The following is a 25670-nucleotide window of genomic DNA, read 5'->3' on the forward strand; positions in this document are numbered from 1 at the left end:
AATACATCCCTCCTATACTGTATATACAAATTAAGTACCCACCCTGGGTACTCCAGCATACACACACACACACACACACAACACCGGGTTACGCTGCACTGCTTCAGTACACACACACACTGGGTTGCACTGCACTTCTCCAGCACACACACAGGGTTACACTGAACTGCTCCAACACACATACACACAGGGTTACACTGCACTGCTCTAACACACACAAACAGGGTTACACTGAACTGCTGCAACACACATACACACAGGGTTACACTGCACTGCTCTAACACACACAAACAGGGTTACACTGAACTGCTGCAACACATACACACAGGGTTACACTGAACTGCTCCAACACACATACACACAGGGTTACACTGCACTGCTCTAACACACACAAACAGGGTTACACTGAACTGCTGCAACACACATACACACAGGGTTACACTGCACTGCTCTAACACACACAAGCAGGGTTACACTGAAATGCTGCAACACATACACACAGGGTTACACTGCACTGCTCTGACACACACAAACAGGGTTACACTGAACTGCTCCAACACACATACACACAGGGTTACACTGCACTGCTCCAGCACACATACACACAGGGTTACACTGCACTGCTCTAACACACACAAACAGGGTTACACTGAACTGCTGCAACACATACACACAGGGTTACACTGAACTGCTCCAACACACATACACACAGGGTTACACTGCACTGCTCTAACACACACTAACAGGGTTACAATGAACTGCTGCAACACACATACACACAGGGTTACACTGCACTGCTCTAACACACACAAACAGGGTTACACTGAACTGCTCCAACACACATACACACAGGGTTACACTACACTGCTCCAGCACACATACACACAGGGTTACACTGCACCGCTCCAACACACATACACACAGGGTTGCACTGCACTGCTCCAACATACACACACAGGGTTACACTGCACTGCTCCAGTTCACTCACAGGGTTACACTGCACTGCTCCATCAGACACACACTGGGTAACACTGAACTGCGCCAGCACATGCATGCACACACACACAGGGTTACACTGCACTGCTCCAACACTCATACACACAGGGTGACACTGCACTGCTCCAACACACATACACAAAGGGTTACACTGCACTGCTTCAACACACACACGCACACAGGGTTACACTGCACTGCTCCAACACACACACACACACACACACACACACACACACACACACACACACACACACACACACACACACACACACACACACACTCACTCAGGGTTACACTGCCCTGATCACACACACTAGGTTAAAGTACAACACTGCACACACACATATTATACATATATAGCTGTCCGCCTCTCCCTACCTTTACACACATCTAGTGATGATCAGTCAGGGCCCCCGTCCTCTCCGTTTCTGAAGATGGCCGTCACACACACACACCGCTGGCAGATGATTATGTGAGTGTAAAGTGGCGCCTCTGTGTTTCCGGAAGCAGACTCTAACGGAGCATCCTGGCGCAGCGGAGCGGGGAGGCGCGACTTCAGCCCTGCGCCGTCCTACACTGCATGTTTCCGCTTACCGCCCGCGCCGGCGCCCTCTCTCATTCCGCGCCCAGGTCGCGTGCCCCCCTAGCCCCCCCCTAGTTTCGGCCCTGCAATGATGCACCTCCACGGATCTGACAACAAACAGTAAGTTCCCCAACCCTCATTCTATAGTCCGCATCCTGCCTACTTTTGTCCAATGATATGTTATAGCATATTGGGCCTAATTCAGACCTGATCGTAGCAGCAAATTTGTTAGCAGTTGGGCAAAACCATGTGCACTGCAGGGGGGGGGGGGGGGGGGGGGCAGATATAACATGTGCAGAGAGAGTTAGATTTGGGTGGTTATATTGTTTCTGTGCAGGGTGAATACTGGCTGCTTTATTTTTCCACTGCAATTTAGATTTCAGTTTGAACACACCACACCCAAATCTCTCTCTCTCTCTCTGCACATGTTATATCTTCCCCCTTGCAGTGCAAGTAGGGGGTAATTCCGAGTTGATCGCAGCAGCAAGTTTGTTAGCAGTTGGGCAATACCATGTGCAGTGCAGGTGTGCAGAGGCGGATTAAGACCTCATGGGGCCCTAAGCAAAATACCGATTTGGGGCCCCCCTACCTCAAACAATCCATAGCACTATATTTTTGTTCTGACTTATGCCCCCTTACATTACAGATGGAGTTCCGTCTGTGCCTGGGCCTATCACCGCGTCTGGGGCGCGCACGTGTCCGTGACGCGCACGCGCCCCATTCACTAGAATGAGAGCATCTGTGTGCACTCCCGGCGGGGCTAAGCGGCGACCAATCAGACAGAGCGCGCCCAAAAAATGGGTGTGGTCAATTAAAATGGGACGTGATACACAGACATATGCCCCCAATAGCGCAGTGCCAGATCCACAATTGCTCCCACAGTGCCAGATCCACAATTGCCCCCACAGTGCCAGGTATACAAATGCCCCCACAGTGCCAGATCCACAAATGCCCTCACAGTGCCAGGTATACAAATGCCCCCACAGTGCCAGGTATACAAATGCCCCCACAGTGCCAGATCCACAAATGCCCCCACAGTGTCAGGTATACAAATGCCCCCACAGTGCCAGGTATACAAATGCCCCCACAGTGCCAGGTATACAAATGCCCCCACAGTGCCAGGTATACAATTGCCCCCACAGTGCCAGATATACAATTGCCCCCACAGTGCCAGGTATACAATTGTCCCCAAAGTGCCAGGTACACAAATGCCCCCACAGCAGTACTGCAGTGCTTACTGCTGCTGCTCCGTCCGGCTGTGAGGGTGTCAGGAGGAGAGCGCGGCTATGTCTGGCACCGGTGGCGGCGGCGTGTAGGACTTCAAACTAGCCGCCGGTTTGTGAGCCAATCAGAGAACGCGGACCGGCAGCGGCGGCTCCTGATTGGCTGCCGGTTCGCGAGCTCTGATTGGCACACGAACCGCCAGACATAGCCGCGCTCTCCTCCTGACAGCTGAGACACGCTGCCGCCGGACGGAGCGGCAGAGTGTCTCAGTGACACAAGCGGGGGGGCCCGCCTCTGGCCCTTGGGACCCGCCGGGCCCTAGGCAACTGCTTTGGTTGCCTAGCGGTAAATCTGCCTCTGCAGGTGTGGCAGATATAACATGTGCAGAGAAAGTTAGATTTGGGTGGGTTATTTTGTATCTGTGCAGGGTAAATACTGGCTGCTTTATTTATACACTGCAATTAAGATTTCAGTGTGAACACACCCCACCCAAATCTAACTCTCTCTCTACATGTTATATCTGCCCCCCCCGCACTGCAGTGCACATGGTTTTGGCCAACTGCTAACAAATTTGCTGCTGCGATCAGGTCTGAATTAGGCCCATTGTACATTGCTCTGCCATGTTTTACTGTTACGGGCCCAATTCAGATGTGGTTGGAGGGAGCATCGCCACTGCTTACTTGGAAGCAGCAGCGATACTCAGAAATGTTAATGCAGCAGGAGGCATTTTGTATAAGTGCATATGGGATCCAGTGCGTGATCCAATATTGCATTTATCCTACTCTTTTCTGGTGGTCTTGACAAAAGGTCCCTGTGAGGACCGAAACGTCGACAGACATGTTTCTACTTTCTATGTGATAATAAAACTTTGAGGAATCTATATATCAGAAGACTGGTGAGTGCTCTCTACTGTTACATATACAAGGTGACGTCCACGCTGTTGGACACTCCTGGGTTAAAGCACCCCAGCAACTAACTAAATGGAAGTGTGGGAGTGCGGCTTCTGCTACATGCTATATTATATATATATATATATATATATATATATATATATATATACATACACACAGGTTGAGTATCCAATATCCAAATATTCCGAAATACGGAATATTCCGAAATACGGACTTTTTTGAGTGAGAGTGAGATAGTGAAACCTTTGTTTTCTGATGGCTCAATGTACACAAACTTTGTTTAATATTCAAAGTTATTAAAAATATTGTATTAAATGACCTTCAGACTGTGTATATAAGGTGTATATGAAACATACATGAATTGTGTGAATGTAGACACACTTTGTTTAATGCACAAAGTTATAAAAAATATTGGCTTAAATGACCTTCAGGCTGTGTGTATAAGGTGTATATGTAACATAAATGCATTCTGTGCTTACATTTAGGTCCCATCACCATGATATCTCATTATGGTATGCAATTATTCCAAAATACGGAAAAATCCCATATCCAAAATTCCTCTGGTCCCAAGCATTTTGGATAAGGGATACTCAACCTGTATATATATATATATATATATAATATGTATATACAGTATGTTTAAGATTTAAATTATAGTGAAGGAGAAAATTATAGTGAAGTGCCTCTGTGTTTGGAAGTGGGAACAACAACATTATCATCATCAGCAGCAGCAGCATTGAGAGCTTGGAAAGTACATGAGACGGGACGGGTGGAGGCAGAGATCACAGCAGCAGCTGTGTGGAAACACAGCAATGACAGATCTGCTCTTTGCACAACTCGCCTTTTGAGGGTGTTTGAAAAGGGGCGGAGACAACACTTGAGGGGCGGAGTTTAATAGTGGGTCACGGCAGACACCCCTATTACATGAAAACGAAATTGGTCTGTCGGGGGTGTTTCAGGGTACTCAGAACCCCCCCGCCCCCATTCCCCCACGTGCGCCACTGCACATATCTGCAGGCTGTCAATCACCTGACATCTGCAACCGTAGTGCGTTCGATGGGGCAGGACCCGTACCGCTCATGCGCAGTACAGGTCTGGCGCATGTGCAAAGTACTGAACATCGCTATTTTGCTGTGGTAGTGAATGGTAAGTGACAGGGTTGTACTAACAATGATCCTTATGGAAAAAAAATAGAAAACTGCTTAATTAGATCAACTACCTGTAAATCACTTCTGCTGTCAGCGGTTTGCCATGAAGCATTGGACATAAGTATATAAATTAATAAGTTCCACTAAAAGCTGATCGAGAGGTTATAAAATATTTTATTTCACACTCCAGAGCAAATTATATAGTGTCACAGTAGATATGATACATTGTAGAATCTTCGTCTGACCATGAATATGATATGATTTAGTAACATACTCTCTCACAGTCAATGCATTTATAATAAGTCACTTTAGACGCTGTGGCTCTCAAACTCTGCCCTCAGGACCCCAAACAGTTCATGTTTTCCAGGTCACCCGGCAGGTGCACTGTGCGAGATGAGACTTTGCAGAGCAAGGCCATAGGCACCTGATAATTGTGAGGCGTGTACTATATAAGACTGCAATTCCGATCCTTACAGTGTGGCACAATGTTTACAGGCTGAAAGGAGCACAAATATAGGTTCCTCTTTCCTATTACAGAGTTGTGGTTGTCAATGCTGCCTACCCAGCAAAATACATGTTGTACATCTCTTCTCAAGCTGGTAGCCCCATGTGGTACTCCTAATATGGTTACACAGGTGAGATAGCAAGCAGTACAGGTTGATTGGTGCAAATCTGTTGTTCTGAAAACCAAAATATTTTAAAAACCATAGGATTCCAGGAGCCATGTCAGTGACGTCATCTAATTTCTATAACGTGATTGGGCTACACATACAGAGTGTTCCACAGGGCTGTTCTGGTGACTTTTTCGGGCCCGCTCTTCTCCAGTTCTTGTGGGTCTAATCTGTGGGGCACCATTCATGCCTGCTTCCCTGACAGATCAGCCATGCCAAACTGCTTAACTCGGTGTTGGGAGTGACACAGTGCCAGGAGTGACACGGCTTACTGGTGGACCTCCCTCACTGCTATGTCTGTGGTTCCCGAGTCCCTATCCTGCTTTTGCCACCTCCACTCCCCAGACAAGCTGCCACCTACCCTCAATGGTTCTCCACGGACTCTGGTTATAAGACCCAGCACTGACCCTGCATTCATCAGGACCTCTGGGCAACTTGCCTCCTGGCTACTCTGCGCTCCTCTGAAGTTCTTAGCCCTACACCAGCCTTCATGTCTGGATCAGTGCTGCTGCTGATTTGGGGAGCTACATCACTGCACCACAGATTACCTCCTGTGGCCTGGCCGGAGGTGCTGCAGGTGACAGGTCTACCTTGGGGAGTCTGTATGCCAAAATACGGAAAAATCAGACATCCAACATACTTCTGGACCCAAGCATTTTATATATCGGAGTCTCAACTTGTAGTGCACAGCCTGTTTACCCCTATGACTTTCCCCCTGTAGTGACTATATATGAGGAGAACAAGAGTGAATGCACTGTGGTGGGGGCATGTTCAGTAGCAGCAGGAGCAAGAAAGTCCTTGGTACGGGATGCGGTTATGTGACCAGCAGTCAGAAGACCACCGATCACAATACTGATGCCGGGATCCCGATGGCTGAATATCCCGCTGGTCGGCATGACGACCAACAGGGACTATTCCCACTTGTGGGTGTCCACGACACCCATAGAGTGGGAATAGGACCTGTGGCGAGCTTCGTTGCGCTCTCCCCCATGCCAGCCATCTATCAGCTTGGATTCCAGCGTCAGTATTGTGAGGAGACCGCCGGTCACACATACCCAACCCCTTGGTACTGTAGATCGCTTAATGGTGAGTATGGCCTCTATTTATCAATCTGGCCCACAATGGGCAGTAACCTTTGTTTTGCATCGCACATTCAGGTGCCGCCAATATTCAGCAATATTTACCTTCCCAATGATCACTGGTATCGTCTGCTGGGCCAACTCCTCTTCTCACATGTCGGTAGACAGACACTGCCAGCATAAGGTCAACGTCCAACTGCAAGCTCAGCAAACTATTGAACATGCACAAAGTGGTAAAGAGTGTATTTTCCATCTGCAATATGCCAGAATGAAGGCTTCCTTCACAAAGCCCTAAGAGAGCCCAGACATTCTATAGTTAAACGACCACATGACTCCTCACTCTGTACTGGCAGGATGCTACCAAAGGGTTTACTGAGAACCAGCAGCACTGCCAGAAACTAGGGAATGAAAACCAGTTAATACAGTAATTCCTAAAATAAGCAAAAGACATGCTCCAGAAAATCCACAAGAAAACAATTAGTCTACTTCCATCAATGAATATTTCTTGCGACTCACTAAAAGCATTAAAAAGATCCTCACACAGCATTTGATATGAGTTGATAGAATTAAATGGCTGGCTAAGTTAAAATTATACTGAGCATAATTTGATTTCATTTATAATAGGGAATGCATGGAGCTATGAGTAATTATAAGGGTGCCTAGTGATTCGCTAATCCTATCATCTGCCAATGAGATAACAAGTCACTGTTTTTCAGTCGTGTTTGCGGTGCTTTTTTTTTCCCCACCACATATAATAAGTGTACAAAAACCGTACATAAATCATGGTATCCGATTCTCAATTGCAATGCTACAGAGACACAATAAACACGCACATAATAAGATTTGGCTATTCCCAAATAGATAATAAGATGTATTTGAAAGAGTCTTATTCATGTTTCTGCTGTTTTCTGGTTGTAAAAAATATATATATTCAATCATGGTGGCATTTATAAAAACGGGTGCTCTCTAACCAAACATACACCAATTAGAGGTTTGTCAGGCTGCTACTAAAGATTAGATAAAGAGGCAAATAGATTGATGTAGGCAGAGATAGGATACAGTTCATTTGCATACGTCCCAATTGCTCTAAACTATAGGAAACACTTATGCTGCATAAACGTCTTTTATATGTTGGGGGAAAAAATTCTAAAAGTTTATTACCTTCGCCATGCAAATTACAAGCATTTCACTATTTGTCAAGTGACCACTAGAGGCACTGTTCTAATATCGTCTATGGATAGATTGGCGTCTTCTCTGCGTGTTGGCACGCACTCATATTAGTAAAGGGGGAAACAGGTTCTTTATGTAGAATAAATGAGGCTGCTTTGTTACAGTGGATATTTACATAAAAATTATTTCAATGCAAGCCTACTACTGATAAATAAGGTATTTTTTTCCCTTTTAAAATGTGATAAATGCATCCAATTTATCCTGCTGAAATCAATAGGCCCTTCAGATATGTCGCGTAAAAAGGTGCAATGAGACGTGACTCCGTTTATCTAGCACTGTCATTTTGTGCTGGCAACGCTGCATAGAGTGATCACAGCCAACATACGCAAGCCCGAGAGGGGATGGCAAAAGTGTTTAATGACTACTCAGGAACAAAGCTCAATTATAATAGTATAGACTATAAGCCATTTGAAAGCTAATGCTTTTTGTATTCCTGCTTCTTACGTACAGCTAGTGTCCTCTGTAAACAGTAATTTATGGCCCGTGGACGTAAATGCAGAAATGGTGCGCTATTGCTACTGGAAACTGGCCACAGCCACACAATGCACAGGCTTGCTATTGTCAACATGGGAGCGAGGACGGCATTGTTCTGGGGGCTGTGCGGAGGAAGCAGAGTCAAGCAGAGATTGATTCTGTTATCAAATCAACAATAAGATCTTGGCAAGGGGTTTAAACTGGTAAAGTAGACTCTGAACTCTCTTTACCTTAGGCACTACAGCATACTTGTCATTCCCAATGCATCTTGGCTATTTTATTTGTGACCATCATCTCAATGATGTTTCAGTTAACTATCGGCTTGCTGCATCAAGAGAGTAATAATGCCTTGGTAATAGCTGTGTTGCAGACTTTTACTTTCTGCTGTTCAACAGCACGAGGTGATTTCACACCAAGAGACTTCCACTCACCTTCTGAATGGAGAGTGTGCTGGTCCTCGCTTTCAGCAGGGTATGGTAAGGTAACAAAGACGACCGGCAAACAAGGAGGACTAAGATGGCCAGCACAGATAATGAATATTCGCAAGTCTCTCTGCAAGCAAAAAGGCCTTGGGCTAGTAAAAAACAATATATAAAAAGTCATTGGTCGAAGGGCAATTTGACGACAAAGTAACAATTCTTATATTGACCGCCAGTGAGAAAGAACCACGATGCCAATCTTTGTGCAGAGCCACATTCTTGGATTACACTAACAAAATTAGGGTTCTATTCATGAAGCAGTGAAAAGAGTGGAGAAAGGTACCAGTGGAGAAGTTGCCCATGGCAACCAATCAGCTTTGAAGGAAGCCTTTATCAAGTACGTTCTATAAAATGTAAGGGAGATGCGGATTGGTTGCCATGAGCCTACTTCTCCAGTGGTCTGTTTCTCCACTGTTGTCACTGCTTCATGAATGGACCCCTTAGTATCTTCAAAGAGTTCTAAAGAGTCGGCTCTTTAAGAGCCACCTGTTACAAGACTACTGTGCTAAACTATTACAGTATAATGGAAACAGAATGGTCTATTAAAAGCAAGTGTGGAATTCAATTGATGTTCCCCGTGGTTGCCACTAGATAATACCCCCGTTCAAGTGCAAATAGCCGCAGTGGGACACATTTCAGCTCACAGCCTCCTAAGGTGCGAGCTAAAAAATAAGAATTTACTTACCGATAATTCTATTTCTCGGAGTCCGTAGTGGATGCTGGGGTTCCTGAAAGGACCATGGGGAATAGCGGCTCCGCAGGAGACAGGGCACAAAAAGTAAAGCTTTAGGATCAGGTGGTGTGCACTGGCTCCTCCCCCTATGACCCTCCTCCAAGCCAGTTAGGTACTGTGCCCGGACGAGCGTACACAATAAGGGAGGAATTTTGAATCCCGGGTAAGACTCATACCAGCCACACCAATCACACCGTACAACTTGTGATCTAAACCCAGTTAACAGTATGATAACAGCGGAGCCTCTAAAAAGATGGCTCACAACAATAATAACCCGATTTTTGTAACTATGTACAAGTATTGCAGATAATCCGCACTTGGGATGGGCGCCCAGCATCCACTACGGACTCCGAGAAATAGAATTATCGGTAAGTAAATTCTTATTTTCTCTATCGTCCTAGTGGATGCTGGGGTTCCTGAAAGGACCATGGGGATTATACCAAAGCTCCCAAACGGGCGGGAGAGTGCGGATGACTCTGCAGCACCGAATGAGAGAACTCCAGGTCCTCTTTTGCCAGGATATCAAATTTGTAGAATTTTACAAACGTGTTCTCCCCTGACCACGTAGCTGCTCGGCAGAGTTGTAATGCCGAGACCTCTCGGGCAGCCGCCCAAGATGAGCCCACCTTCCTTGTGGAATGGGCCTTAACCGATTTAGACTGTGGCAGGCCTGCCTCAGAATGTGCAAGTTGAATTGTGTTACAAATCCAACGAGCAATCGCCTGCTTAGAAGCAGGCGCACCCAACTTGTCGGGTGCATACAGTATAAACAGCGAGTCAGATTTTCTGACTCCAGCTGTCCTGGAACATATTTTCAGGGCCCTGACAACTCCTAGCAACTTGGAGTCCTCCAAGTCCCTAGTAGGTGCAAGGCACCACAATAAGCTGGTTCAGGTGAAACACTGACACCACCTTAGGGAGAGAACTGGGGACGAGTCCGCAGCTCTGCCCTGTCCGAATGGACAAACAGATATGGGCTTTTTTGAGAAAAAACCACCAATTTGACACTCGCCTGGTCCAGGCCAGGGCCAAGAGCATGGTCACTTTTTATGTGAGATGCTTCAAATCCACATATTTGACTGGTTTTAAACCAATGTGATTTGAGGAATCCCAGAACTACGTTGAGATCCCACAGTGCCACTGGAGGCACAAAAAAGGGGTTTGTATATGCAATACTCCCTTGACAAACTTCTGGACTTCAGGAACTGAAACCAATTCTTTCTGGAAGAAAATTTACAGGGCCGAATTTGAACCTTAATGGACCCCAATTTGAGGCCCATAGACACTCCTGTTTGCAGGAAATGCAGGAAACGACCGAGTTGAAATTTCTTTGTGGGGCCTTCCTGGCCTCACACCACGCAACATATTTTCGCCACACGTGGTGATAATGTTGTGCGGTCACCTCCTTTCTGGCTTTGACCAGGGTAGGAATGACCTCTTCCGGAATGCCTTTTTTCCTTTAGGATCCGGCTTTCCATCGCCATGCCGACAAACGCAGCTGCGGTAAGTCTTGGAACAGACATGGTACTTGCTGAAGCAAGTCCCTTCTTAGCGGCAGAGGCCATAAGACCTCTGTAAGCATCTCTTGAAGTTCCGGGTACCAAGTCTTTCTTGGCCAATCCGGAGCCATGAGTATAGTTCTTACTCCTCTACGTCTTATAATTCTCAGCACCTTAGGTATGAGAAGCAGAGGAGGGAACACATACACCGACTGGTACACCCACGGTGTTACCAGAACGTCCACATCTATTGCCTGAGGGTCTCTTGACCTGGCGCAATACCTGTCCCGTTTTTTGTTCAGACGGGACGCCATCATGTCCACCTTTGGTATTTCCCAACGGTTTACAATCATGTGGAAAAAACTTCTCAATGAAGTTTCCACTCTCCCGGGTGGAGGTCGTGCTGAGGAAGTCTGCTTCCCAGTTTCCATTCCCGGGATGAAAAACTGCTGACAGTGTTATCACATGATTTTCCGCCCAGCGAAAAGTCCTTGCAGTTTCTGCCATTGCCCTCCTGCTTCTTGTGTCGCCCTGTCTGTTTACGTGGGCGACTGCCGTGATGTTTTTCCCACTGGATCAATACCGGCTGACCTTGAAGCAGAGGTCTTGCTAAGCTTAGAGCATTATAAATTTACCCTTAGCTCCAGTATATTTATGTGGAGAAAAGTCTCCATACTTGATCACACTCCCTGGAAATTTTTTCCTTGTGTGACTGCTCCCCAGCCTCTCAGGCTGGGCTCCGTGGTTACCAGCATCCAATCCTGAATGCCGAATCTGCTGCCCTCTAGAAGATGAGCACTCTATAACCACCACAGGAGAGACACCCTTGTCCTTGGATATTGGGTTATCCGCTGATGCATCTGAAGATGCGATCCGGACCATTTGTCCAGCAGATCCCACTGAAAAGTTCTTACGTGAAATCTGCCGAATGGAATTGCTTCGTAGGAAGCCACCATTTTTACCAGGACCCTTGTGCAATGATGCACTGTTTTTAGGAGGTTCCTGACTTGCTCGGATAACTCCCTGGCTTTCTCTTCCGGGAGAAACACCTTTTTCTGGACTGTGTCCAGAATCATCCCTAGGCACAGCAGACGTGTCGTCGGGATCAGCTGCGATTTTGGAATATTTAGAATCCACCCGTGCTGATTGTAGCAGTATCCGAGATAGTGCTACTCCGACCTCCAACTGTTCCCTGGACTATGCCCCTATCAGGAGATCGTCCAAGTAAGGGATAATTAAGACGCCTTTTCTTCGAAGAAGAATCATCAATTCGGCCATTACCTTGGTAAAGACCCCAGGGTGCCGTGGACAATCCAAACGGCAGCGTCTGAAACGGATAGTGACAGTTCTGCACCACGAACCTGAGGTACCCTTAGTGAGAAGGGCAAATTTGGGACATAGAGGTAAGCATCCCTGATGTCCCGGGACACTATATAGTCCCCTTATTCCTGGTTCGTTATCACTGCTCTGAGTGACTTCATCTTAATTTGAACCTTTGTAAGTGTTCAAAAAAAAATTTTTAGAATAAGTCTCACCTAGCCTTCTGGCTTCAGTACCACAATATAGTGTGGAATAATACCCCTTTTCTGTAGTAGGAGGGGTAATTTAATTATCACCTGCTGGGAATACAGCTTGTGAATTTTTTCCCATACTACCTCCTTGTCGGAGGGAGACTTGGTAAAGCAGACTTCAGGAGCCTGCGAAGGGGAAACGTCTCGACATTCCCATCTGTACCCCCGGGATACTACTTGTAGGATCCAGGGGTCCTGTACGGTCTCAGCGCCATGCTGAGAACTTGTCAGACGCGGTGGAACGCTTCTGTTCCTGGGAATGGGCTGCCTGCTGCATTCTTCTTCCCTTTCCTCTATCCCTGGGCAGATATGTTCTTATAGGGACGAGAGGACTGAGGCTGAAAAGACGGTGTCTTTTTCTGCAGAGATGTGACTTAGGGTAAAAAACGGTGGATTTTCCAGCAGTTGCCGTGACCACCAGGTCCGATGGACCGACCCCAAACAAGTCCTCTTCCTGTATACGGCCATACTGTGCCGTTTGGAATCTGCATCACCTGACCACTGTCGTGTCCATAACATCTTCTGGCAGTTATGGACATCGCGTTTATTCATGATGCCAGAGTGCAAATATCCCTCTGTGCATCTCGCATATATAGAAATGCTCTATAGTCAATAAAATACTGTCCCTGTCAAGGGTATCAATATTTTTAGTCAGGGAATCCGACCAAGCCACCCTAGCTCTGCACATCCAGGCTGAGGCGATCGCTGGCCGCAGTATAACACCAGTATGTGTGTATATACTTTTTATTATATTTTCCAGCCTTGTCAGCTGGTCCTTGAGGACGGCCCTATCTATAGACGGTACCGCCACTTGTTTTGATAAGCGTGTGAGCGCCTTATCCACCTTAAAGGGTGTTTCCCAACGCGCCCTAACTTCTGGCGGGAAAGGGTATACCGCCCATAATTTTCTATCGGGGGGAACCCACGCATCATCACACACTTTATTTAATTTATCTGATTCAGGAAAAACTATGGTAGTTTTTTCACATCCCACATAATACCCTCTTTTGTGGTACTTGTAGTATCAGAAATACGTAACACCTCCTTCATTGCCTTTAACGTGTGGCCCTAATAAGGAATACGTTTGTTTATTCACCGTCGACACTGGATTCAGTGTCCCTGTCTGTGTCTGTGTCGACCGACTAAAGTAAACGGGCGTTTTAAAACCCTTGACGGTGTTTTTGAGACGTCTGGACCGTACTAATTGTTTGTCGGCCGTCTCATGTCGTCAACCGACCTTGCAGCGTGTTGACATTATCACGTAATTTCCTAAATAAGCCATCCATTCCGGTGTCGACTCCCTAGAGAGTGACATCACCATTACAGGCAATTGCTCCGCCTCCTCACCAACATCGTCCTCCTACCTGTCGACACACACGTACCGACACACAGCACACACACAGGGAATGCTCTGATAGAGGACAGGACCCACTAGCCCTTTGGAGAGACAGAGGGAGAGTTTGCCAGCACACACCAAAACGCTATAATTATATAGGGACAACCTTATATAAGTGTTTTCCCTTATAGCATCTTAATATATATATAAGCATATCGCCAAATTAGTGCCCCCCCTCTCTGTTTTAACCCTGTTTCTGTAGTGCAGTGCAGGGGAGAGCCTGGGAGCCTTCCCTCCAGCCTTTCTGTGAGGGAAAATGGCGCTGTGTGCTGAGGAGATAGGCCCCGCCCCTTTTTCGGCGGCCTCGTCTCCCGCTCTTAACGGATTCTGGCAGGGGTTAAATATCTCCATATAGCCTCCGGAGGCTATATGTGAGGTATTTTTAGCCAAAATAGGTATTCATTTGCCTCCCAGGGCGCCCCCCTCCCAGCGCCCTGCACCCTCAGTGACTGCCGTGTGAAGTGTGCTGAGAGGAAAATGGCGCACAGCTGCAGTGCTGTGCGCTACCTTTAGAAGACTGAGGAGTCTTCTGCCGCCGATTCTGGACCTCTTCTTACTTCAGCATCTGCAAGGGGGCCGGCGGCAAGGCTCCGGTGACCATCCAGGCTGTACCTGTGATCGTCCCTCTGGAGCTGATGTCCAGTAGCCAAGAAGCCAATCCATCCTGCACGCAGGTGAGTTCACTTCTTCTCCCCTAAGTCCCTCGTTGCAGTGATCCTGTTGCCAGCAGGACTCACTGTAAAATAAAAAACCTAAGCTAAACTTTCCTAAGCAGCTCTTTAGGAGAGCCACCTAGATTGCACCCTTCTCGGCCGGGCACAAAAATCTAACTGGCTTGGAGGAGGGTCATAGGGGGAGGAGCCAGTGCACACCACCTGATCCTAAAGCTTTACTTTTTGTGCCCTGTCTCCTGCGGAGCCGCTATTCCCCATGGTCCTTTCAGGAACCCCAGCATCCACTAGGACGATAGAGAAATGTGCGATAAGTCAGCACTTTTAACATCCAAACATTAATATACGAGGTGTTTGGTTGCTTTGCGTGGCTAATACCAGTGCTAAAGGGCACGCACACATGCCCAAAACAGGGGGCAACTGATCTGCTCCAATGGGGCCCATTACGTTTGGGCGCCAACAAAATGATTGAATTCCCTCTCAAGCCTTCTCCATTGCAGCCGTGCCAACATTAATCTGGCAAACATATAATCACTATTTTCCACAACAAACTTAAGGTATTGTAGTATCTCAAGAGAAACATCAATAATAAAGAATGGGTCACAGATGATAGGTAGATAGTGAATGGGTTGACCCTATATGGACAACATGCATTGGGTCAATATGTACAAAAGGTCAACATGGTCAAAAGGTTGACATGTAAAAGGTCAACAAGTTCAACTGGTTGTCACGGCAATGATCGACACAAGTTGGTTTTTTATTTACTTTTTCATAATTTACAGTTCCATTCACATTGACTATGATTGGCAATAGTAACCTGTGCCAAGTGCAGCGAGTCACCTTGCCCAAAGTTTGGCGGGCAAAGAGGTACACTAATTGGGTTCACATGGTTTAACACAGAAAATGACACCTCCAGAAAATTTGAAGAAAACGGTGTCGACCTTTTGTGTGTCGACCATTTCCAGGTCGACCTTCTGACTGTGTCAACCTTTCATACCTGTCGACCTTTTCAAGTGTCTACCTTTTACATATCGACATAATGACCCTGTCGACCTATTGCAAGTCAACCCTATGGGTTGACCTATTGACTTTCAAACTAATTCTGGTTGACCCAAGGAGCCTCACCAGTACAGAATATGGCCCCCAGTTTCCAGTCCATTTTTATGTTCTCCCTGTGTTTGCGTGGGCTTTCCATAAATGTTACTATTTACTATAAATGTTACACTATGTTTGCCTTATTTTGTATAACTATTAAGGTTTTCAGTTTTTCTTATAAACAGCGGAACTATAAGCTCTATTCTATTTCGATCAACGCGTGCTCAGTGGGTAATAACAGCAAATCACAATGATAACTAAAACGTCACTTTTCTCTGCTACAGTATAACCATTATGATAAACATCAGCGACAGCTGGACTGGCCGGGCCTACACTGCGCAGCAATCACATACTTCTGCTCAATGCACAATTATACAATAGAGGTGACAGAATAGCCAGAACATTTACTGACAGTTATTAATAAAAATAAGTCAAATGTCCATTAGTCAGTAAGAAATAAAATAGAGGTCAGTAAAAATAAGAATTTACTTACCGATAATTCTATTTCTCATAGTCCGTAGTGGATGCTGGGAACTCCGTAAGGACCATGGGGAATAGCGGCTCCGCAGGAGACTGGGCACAAAAGTAAAAGCTTTATGACTAGCTGGTGTGCACTGGCTCCTCCCCCTATGACCCTCCTCCAAGCCTCAGTTAGGATACTGTGCCCGGACGAGCGTACATAATAAGGAAGGATCTTGAATCCCGGGTAAGACTCATACCAGCCACACCAATCACACCGTACAACTTGTGAACTGAACCCAGTTAACAGTATGATAAACGTAGGAGCCTCTGAAAAGATGGCTCACAACAATAAACAACCCGATTTTTGTAACAATAACTATATACAAGTATTGCAGACAATCCGCACTTGGGATGGGCGCCCAGCATCCACTACGGACTATGAGAAATAGAATTATCGGTAAGTAAATTCTTATTTTCTCTGACGTCCTAGTGGATGCTGGGAACTCCGTAAAGACCATGGGGAATAGCGGCTCCGCAGGAGACTGGGCACAAAAGTAAAAGCTTTTAGGTCACCTGGTGTGCACTGGCTCCTCCCCCCATGACCCTCCTCCAAGCCTCAGTTAGATTTTTGTGCCCGGCCGAGAAGGGTGCATGCTAGGTAGCTCTCCAGAGCTGCTTAGAGTAAAAGTTCTAAATAGTTTTTTTTATTTTCAGTGAGACCTGCTGGCAACAGGCTCACTGCATCGTGGGACTAAGGGGAGAAGAAGCGAACTCACCTGACTGCAGAGTGGATTGGGCTTCTTGGCTACTGGACATTAGCTCCAGAGGGACGATCACAGGTTCAGCCTGGATGGGTCCCGGAGCCGCGCCGCCGGCCCCCTTACAGAGCCAGAAGAGCGAAGAGGTCCGGAAAAATCGGCGGCAGAAGACGTTCCTGTCTTCAATAAGGTAGCGCACAGCACTGCAGCTGTGCGCCATTGCTCTCAGCACACTTCACACTCCGGTCACTGAGGGTGCAGGGCGCTGGGGGGGAGCGCCCTGAGACGCAATAAAACATGTTTAAACCTTATATGGCTAAAGAAATACATCACATATAGCTCCTGGGCTATATGGATGCATTTCACCCCTGCCAGTTTTCCTAAAAAAAGCGGGAGAAAAGGCCGCCGTGAAGGGGGCGGAGCCTATCTCCTCAGCACACAAGCGCCATTTTCCCTCACAGTTCCGCTGGAAGGAAGGCTCCCAGACTCTCCCCTGCAGTCCTGCTACAGAATCAGGGTAAAACAAGAGAGGGGGGGCACTAATTGGCAGAAAATACATATACAGCAGCTATAGAAGGGAGAAACACTTATATAAGGTTATCCCTGCATATATATATATAGCGCTCTGGTGTGTGCTGGCAAACTCTCCCTCTGTCTCCCCAAAGGGCTCGTGGGGTCCTGTCCTCTATCAGAGCATTCCCTGTGTGTGTGCTGTGTGTCGGTACGATTGTGTCGACATGTATGAGGAGGAAAATGATGTGGAGGCGGAGCAATTGCCTGTAATAGTGATGTCACCCCCTAGGGAGTCGACACCTGACTGGATGGTCGTATGGAAGGAATTACGTGACAGTGCCAGCACTTTGCAAAAAACTGTTGACGACATGAGACAGCCGACAAATCAGTTAGTGCCTGTCCAGGCGTCTCAAACACCGTCAGGGGCTCTAAAGCGCCCGTTACCTCAGATGGTCGACACAGACCCAGACACGGATACTGACTCCAGTGTCGACGGTGACGAGACAAACGTAATGTCCAGTAGGGCCACACGTTACATGATCACGGCAATGAAGGATGCTTTGAACATTTCTGATACTACAAGTACCACAAAAAAGGGTATTATGTGGGGTGTGAAAAAACTACCCATAGTTTTTCCTGAATCAGATGAATTAAATGAGGTGTGTGACAAAGCGTGGGTTTCCCCCGATAAAAAACTGCTGATTTCTAATAAATTATTGGCATTATACCCTTTCCCGCCAGAGGTTAGGGCGCGTTGGGAAACACCCCCTAGGGTAGATAAGGCGCTCACACGCTTATCAAAACAAGTGGCGTTACCGTCTCCTGATACGGCCGCCCTCAAGGAACCAGCTGATAGAAAGCTGGAAAATATCCTAAAAGGTATATACACACATACTGGTGTTATACTACGACCAGCAATCGCCTCAGCCTGGATGTGCAGTGCTGGAGTGGCTTGGTCGGATTCCCTGACTGAAAATATTGATACCCTGGATAGGGACAGTATATTATTGACTATAGAGCATTTAAAGGATGCATTACTATATATGCGAGATGCACAGAGGGATATTTGCACCCTGGCATCAAGAGTAAGTGCGTTGTCCATTTCTGCCAGAAGAAGTTTATGGACACGACAGTGGTCAGGTGATGCGGATTCAAAACGGCATATGGAAGTTTTGCCGTATAAAGGGAAGGAGTTATTTGGGGTCGGTCTATCAGACCTGGTGGCCACGGCGACGGCTGGGAAATCCATCTTTTTACCCCAGGTCACCTCTCAGCAGAAAAAGACACCGTCTTTTCAAACTCAGTCCTTTCGTCCCCATAAGGGCAAGCGGGCAAAAGGCCACTCATTTCTGCACCGGGGCAGAGGAAGGGGAAAAAGACTGCAGCAAGCAGCCTCTTCCCAGGATCAGAAGCCCTCCCCCGCTTCTGCCAAGTCTTCAGCATGACGCTGGGGCTTTACAGGCGGACTTAGGCACGGTGGGGGCCCGTCTCAAAAATTTCAACGCGCAGTGGGCTCACTCGCAAGTGGACCCCTGGATCCTGCAGGTAGTATCACAGGGGTACAAACTGGAATTCGAGACGTCTCCCCCTCGCCGGTTCCTGAAGTCTGCTCTACCAACGTCTCCCTCCGACAGGGAGGCAGTATTGGAAGCTATTCACAAGCTGTATTCCCAGCAGGTGATAATCAAGGTACCCCTCCTACAACAGGGAAAGGGGTATTATTCCACGCTGTTTGTGGTACCGAAGCCGGACGGCTCGGTGAGACCGATTTTAAATCTAAAATCATTGAACACTTACATAAAAAGGTTCAAATTCAAGATGGAATCACTCAGAGCAGTGATAGCAAACCTGGAAGAAGGGGACTATATGGTGTCTCTGGACATCAAAGATGCTTATCTCCATGTCCCAATCTACCCTTCTCACCAAGGGTACCTCAGGTTTGTGGTACAGAACTGTCATTATCAGTTTCAGACGCTGCCGTTTGGGTTGTCCACGGCACCACGGGTCTTTACCAAGGTAATGGCCGAAATGATGATTCTTCTTCGAAGAAAAGGCGTCTTAATTATACCTTACTTGGACGATCTCCTGATAAGGGCAAGGTCCAGGGAACAGTTAGAGGTCGGAGTAGCACTATCTCAGGTGGTGCTACGTCAGCACGGGTGGATTCTAAATATTCCAAAATCGCAGCTGATTCCAACAACATGTCTACTGTTCCTAGGGATGATTCTGGACACAGTCCAGAAAAAGGTGTTTCTCCCGGAGGAGAAGGCCAGGGAGTTATCCGAGCTAGTCAGGAACCTCCTGAAACCAGGACAAGTGTCAGTGCATCAATGCACAAGGGTCCTGGGAAAGATGGTGGCTTCTTACGAAGCGATTCCATTCGGAAGATTCCATGCAAGAACGTTTCAGTGGGATCTGCTGGACAAATGGTCCGGATCGCATCTTCAGATGCATCAGCGGATAACCCTATCTCCAAGGACAAGGGTGTCTCTCCTGTGGTGGTTGCAGAGTGCTCATCTTCTAGAGGGCCGCAGATTCGGCATTCAGGACTGGATTCTGGTGACCACGGATGCCAGCCTGAGAGGCTGGGGAGCAGTCACACAGGGAAGAAACTTCCAGGGCTTGTGGTCAAGCATGGAAACGTCTCTTCACATAAATATCCTGGAACTAAGGGCAATTTACAATGCCCTAAGTCGAGCAAGGCCTCTGCTTCAGGGTCAGTCGGTTTTGATCCAATCGGACAACATCACGGCAGTCGCCCACGTAAACAGACAGGGCGGCACAAGAAGCAGGAGGGCAATGGCAGAAGCTGCAAGAATTCTTCGCTGGGCGGAAAATCATGTGACAGCACTGTCAGCGGTGTTCATTCCGGGAGTGGACAACTGGGAAGCAGACTTCCTCAGCAGACACGACCTCCACCCGGGGGAGTGGGGACTTCACCCAGAACAGCATGACCACTTTCCATGTGAGATATTTCAATTCCACAGTGGTGAGTGGTTCAAACCAATGTGATTTTAGGAGACTCAACACTACATTGAGATCCCAAGGTGCCACTGGAGGTACAAAAGGAGGCTGTATATGCAGTACCCCTTTGACAAACGTCTGAACTTCAGGCACTGAAGCCAGTTCTTTTTGGAAGAATATTGACAGGGCCGAAATTTGAACCTTAATGGACCCTAATTTTAGGCCCATAGATAGTCCTGTTTGCAGGAAATGCAGGAAACGACCCAGTTGAAATTCCTCTGTAGGGGCCCTCTTGGCCTCACACCACGCAACATATTTTCGCCAAATGCGGTGATAATGTTTCGCGGTTACATCCTTCCTGGCCTTGATCAGGGTAGGGATGACTTCATCTGGAATGCCTTTTTCCTTCAGGATCCGGCGTTCAACCTCCATGCCGTCAAACGCAGCCGCGGTAAGTCTTGGAACAGACAAGGTCCCTGCTGGAGCAGGTCCTTTCTTAGAGGTAGAGGCCACGGGTCCTCCGTGAGCATCTCTTGAAGTTCCGGGTACCAAGTCCTCCTTGGCCAATCCGGAGCCACGAGTATAGTTCTTACTCCTCTCCTTCTTATGATTCTCAATACTTTGGGTATGAGAGGTAGAGGAGGGAACACATACACTGACTGGTACACCCACGGTGTTACCAGAGCGTCCACCGCTATCGCCTGAGGGTCCCTTGACCTGGCGCAATATCTGTCTAGTTTCTTGTTGAGGCGAGACGCCATCATGTCCACCTTTGGTTTTTCCCAACGGTTTACAATCACGTGGAAGACTTCTGGGTGAAGTCCCCACTCCCCCGGGTGGAGGTCGTGTCTGCTGAGGAAGTCTGCTTCCCAGTTGTCCACTCCCAGAATGAACACCGCTGACAGTGCTGTCACATAATTTTCCGCCCAGCTAAGAATTCTTGCAGCTTCTGCCATTGCCCTCCTGCTTCTTGTGCCGCCCTGTCTGTTTACGTGGGCGACTGCCGTGATGTTGTCCGATTGGATCAATACCGACTGACCCTGAAGCAGAGGCCTTGCTTGACTTAGGGCATTGTAAATTGCCCTTAGTTCCAGGATATTTATGTAAAGAGACGTTTCCATGCTTGACCACAAGCCCTGGAAATTTCTTCCCTGTGTGACTGCTCCCCAGCCTCTCAGGCTGGCATCCGTGGTCACCAGAATCCAGTCCTGAATGCCGAATCTGCGGCCCTCTAGAAGATGAGCACTCTGCAACCACCACAGGAGAGACACCCTTGTCCTTGGAGATAGGGTTATCCGCTGATGCATCTGAAGATGCGATCCGGACCATTTGTCCAGCAGATCCCACTGAAAAGTTCTTGCATGGAATCTTCCGAATGGAATCGCTTCGTAAGAAGCCACCATCTTTCCCAGGACCCTTGTGCATTGATGCACTGACACTTGTCCTGGTTTCAGGAGGTTCCTGACTAGGTCGGATAACTCCCTGGCCTTCTCCTCCGGGAGAAACACCTTTTTCTGGACTGTGTCCAGAATCATCCCTAGGAACAGTATGTTAGGCGCCGGGGTCCGCTCGGCCGTGCGGCCCGGCGCCTAGCAACCAGGGACGCCGTGCGCGTTCAGCCGCCGGCTCCCTGGCAACGCTAAGACGCCGGGCGCACGGAGCCGCTCTGACCTTAGCAACGGGGACGCCACATTCAGCCGCGTTCCCCGTTGCTGGGTCTATTCTCATTACCCTGATTATGTGCTGGCCGTGCAGCATGCAAGCTGCACGGCATTTCTATTTGATTGTCCTGTCTGGATCCTGATTGGAGGGTGCCTGAATAAAGGCACCCTCAGGACTTCTTACAGACGCCGGTGATAGCTTCCTGTTTGCCTGTGTCTGCTGCAGAGAGTTCCCAGTCCCGGTCTTTTCGGTTGTTCCTGTCCTCAGAGATCCTGTACTCGGAAGTTACCATCTGTTCCTGGAGTCTGACCGAGCACCTTTAACATCTGGTGGTGTTCGTGAGTCGCGGCGCAGCCGTGTGTTGCGGCTTGTCCGCTTCTGTTTATTATTTTGTTTAATTGTGTTCTGGAGCTTTGCGGAGGATTCCGCTTCCACAGATCCACTCTGGTGTCCGGCGGTGCCGGATAGGAGTGTCGGATCAGTGGATCCTTGGTTGTCCTTTTTCCTGGCGGCTAGTCCGCACATACCTTTTGATTTAGTTAGTTAGCTTGTAACCCCTGGCCTGGTTGCTTAGTCAGAGGGCCCCTTGTTATCACCCTGTCTCGGACTTCCCCTTGTCTCCCATTAAGACCTGCGGGGGCATCGGGGTTGGGCAGACATAATCCGCCCTTCGAACGCGGCTGCCATGGGCTCAAGCAACCATAGTCTCGCAGGGGATTTCTGATAACACGGGCGAGACAACGGAGTTAGGGCGCCAGGGGTTACTAGGCTATCCAGCTCCCACAACCAGCTTATTTTCCTGTACTCAGATCCCTGCCATAAGATCTCCTCCGGTCTGGAGTACAGGAATCATAACACAGTAGACGTGTTGTTGGAATCAGCTGCGATTTTGGAATATTTAGAATCCACCCGTGCTGACGTAGCACTACCTGAGATAGTGCTACTCCGACCTCTAACTGTTCCCTGGACCTTGCCCTTATCAGGAGATCGTCCAAGTAAGGGATAATTAAGACGCCTTTTCTTCGAAGAAGAATCATCATTTCGGCCATTACCTTGGTAAAGACCCGTGGTGCCGTGGACAATCCAAACGGCAGCGTCTGAAACTGATAATGACAGTTTTGTACCACAAACCTGAGGTACCCTTGGTGAGAAGGGTAGATTGGGACATGGAGATAAGCATCTTTGATGTCCAGAGACACCATATAGTCCCCTTCTTCCAGGTTCGCTATCACTGCTCTGAGTGACTCCATCTTGAATTTTAACCTTTTTATGTAAGTGTTCAATGATTTCAGATTTAAAATCGGTCTCACCGAGCCGTCCGGCTTCGGTACCACAAACAGCGTGGAGTAATACCCCTTTCCCTGTTGTAGGAGGGGTACCTTGATTATCACCTGCTGGGAATACAGCTTGTGAATAGCTTCCAATACTGCCTCCCTGTCGGAGGGAGACGTCGGTAGAGCAGACTTCAGGAACCGGCGAGGGGGAGACGTCTCGAATTCCAATTTGTACCCCTGTGATACTACCTGCAGGATCCAGGGGTCCACTTGCGAGTGAGCCCACTGCGCGTTGAAATTTTTGAGACGGGCCCCCACCGTGCCTGAGTCCGCTTGTAAAGCCCCAGCGTCATGCTGAAGACTTGGCAGAAGCGGGGGAGGGCTTCTGATCCTGGGAAGAGGCTGCCTGCTGCAGTCTTTTTCCCCTTCCTCTGCCCCGGGGCAGAAATGAGTGGCCTTTTGCCCGCTTGCCCTTATGGGGACGAAAGGACTGAGTTTGAAAAGACGGTGTCTTTTTCTGCTGAGAGGTGACCTGGGGTAAAAAGGTGGATTTCCCAGCCGTCGCCGTGGCCACCAGGTCCGATAGACCGACCCCAAATAACTCCTCCCCTTTATACGGCAAAACTTCCATATGCCGTTTGGAATCCGCATCACCTGACCACTGTCGTGTCCATAAACTTCTTCTGGCAGAAATGGACAGCGCACTTACTCTTGATGCCAGGGTGCAAATATCCCTCTGTGCATCTCGCATATATAGTAATGCATCCTTTAAATGCTCTATAGTCAATAATATACTGTCCCTATCCAGGGTATCAATATTTTCAGTCAGGGAATCCGACCAAGCCACTCCAGCGCTGCACATCCAGGCTGAGGCGATTGCTGGTCGTAGTATAACACCAGTATGTGTGTATATACCCTTTAGGATATTTTCCAGCTTTCTATCAGCTGGTTCCTTGAGGGCGGCCGTATCAGGAGACGGCAACGCCACTTGTTTTGATAAGCGTGTGAGCGCCTTATCTACCCTAGGGGGTGTTTCCCAACGCGCCCTAACCTCTGGCGGGAAAGGGTATAATGCCAATAATTTATTAGAAATCAGCAGTTTTTTATCGGGGGAAACCCACGCTTTGTCACACACCTCATTTAATTCATCTGATTCAGGAAAAACTATGGGTAGTTTTTTCACACCCCACATAATACCCCTTTTTGTGGTACTTGTAGTATCAGAAATGTTCAAAGCCTCCTTCATTGCCGTGATCATGTAACGTGTGGCCCTACTGGACATTACGTTTGTCTCGTCACCGTCGACGCTGGAGTCAGTATCCGTGTCTGGGTCTGTGTCGACCATCTGAGGTAACGGGCGCTTTAGAGCCCCTGACTGTGTTTGAGACGCCTGGACAGGCACTAACTGATTTGCCGGCTGTCTCATGTCGTCAACAGTTTTTTGCAAAGTGCTGACACTGTCACGTAATTCCTTCCATACGACCATCCAGTCAGGTGTCGACTCCCTAGGGGGTGACATCACTATTACAGGCAATTGCTCCGCCTCCACATCATTTTCCTCCTCATACATGTCGACATAATCGTACCGACACACAGCACACACACAGGGAATGCTCTGATAGAGGACAGGACCCCACGAGCCCTTTGGGGAGACAGAGGGAGAGTTTGCCAGCACACACCAGAGCGCTATATATATACACAGGGATAACCTTATATAAGTGTTTCTCCCTTCTATAGCTGCTGTATTTGTATTATCTGCCAATTAGTGCCCCCCCTCTCTTGTTTTACCCTGATTCTGTAGCAGGACTGCAGGGGAGAGTCAGGGAGCCGTCCTTCCAGCGGAGCTGTGAGGGAAAATGGCGCTTGTGTGCTGAGGAGATAGGCTCCGCCCCCTTTTCGGCGGCCTTTTCTCCCGCTTTTTTTAGGAAAACTGGCAGGGGTTAAATGCATCCATATAGCCCAGGAGCTATATGTGATGCATTTCTTTAGCCATATAAGGTTTAAAACGTGTTTTATTGCGTCTCAGGGCGCTCCCCCCCAGCGCCCTGCACCCTCAGTGACCGGAGTGTGAAGTGTGCTGAGAGCAATGGCGCACAGCTGCAGTGCTGTGCGCTACCTTATTGAAGACAGGAACGTCTTCTGCCGCCGATTTTTCCGGACCTCTTCGCTTTTCTGGCTCTGTAAGGGGGCCGGCGGCGCGGCTCCGGGACCCATCCAAGCTGAGCCTGTGATCGTCCCTCTGGAGCTAATGTCCAGTAGCCAAGAAGCCCAATCCAC

The 25670-nt window shown here is 48.1% G+C and overlaps 1 protein-coding gene across 6 annotated transcripts in view; it reads right to left on the reverse strand.

The window, feature by feature from the left end:
* The window catches only part of LOC134949185 (leucine-rich repeat and fibronectin type III domain-containing protein 1-like protein), a 934368-nt gene that overhangs the window by 733694 nt on the left and 175004 nt on the right, over window positions 1-25670 (reverse strand). The window contains exon 1 of one of the 6 annotated variants that reach the window (XM_063937627.1): window positions 8748-8881. The exons of the other annotated variants lie outside the window; for them this stretch is intronic. The gene's annotated coding sequence lies outside the window, so the exon portion shown is untranslated. Of the gene's footprint in view, window positions 1-8747; window positions 8882-25670 lie in introns of those variants that run through there. 6 annotated transcript variants of the gene reach the window in all.

This window comes from Pseudophryne corroboree, chromosome 8 (assembly GCF_028390025.1).
Source record: "Pseudophryne corroboree isolate aPseCor3 chromosome 8, aPseCor3.hap2, whole genome shotgun sequence".
Taxonomy (NCBI): Eukaryota; Metazoa; Chordata; class Amphibia; order Anura; family Myobatrachidae; genus Pseudophryne; species Pseudophryne corroboree.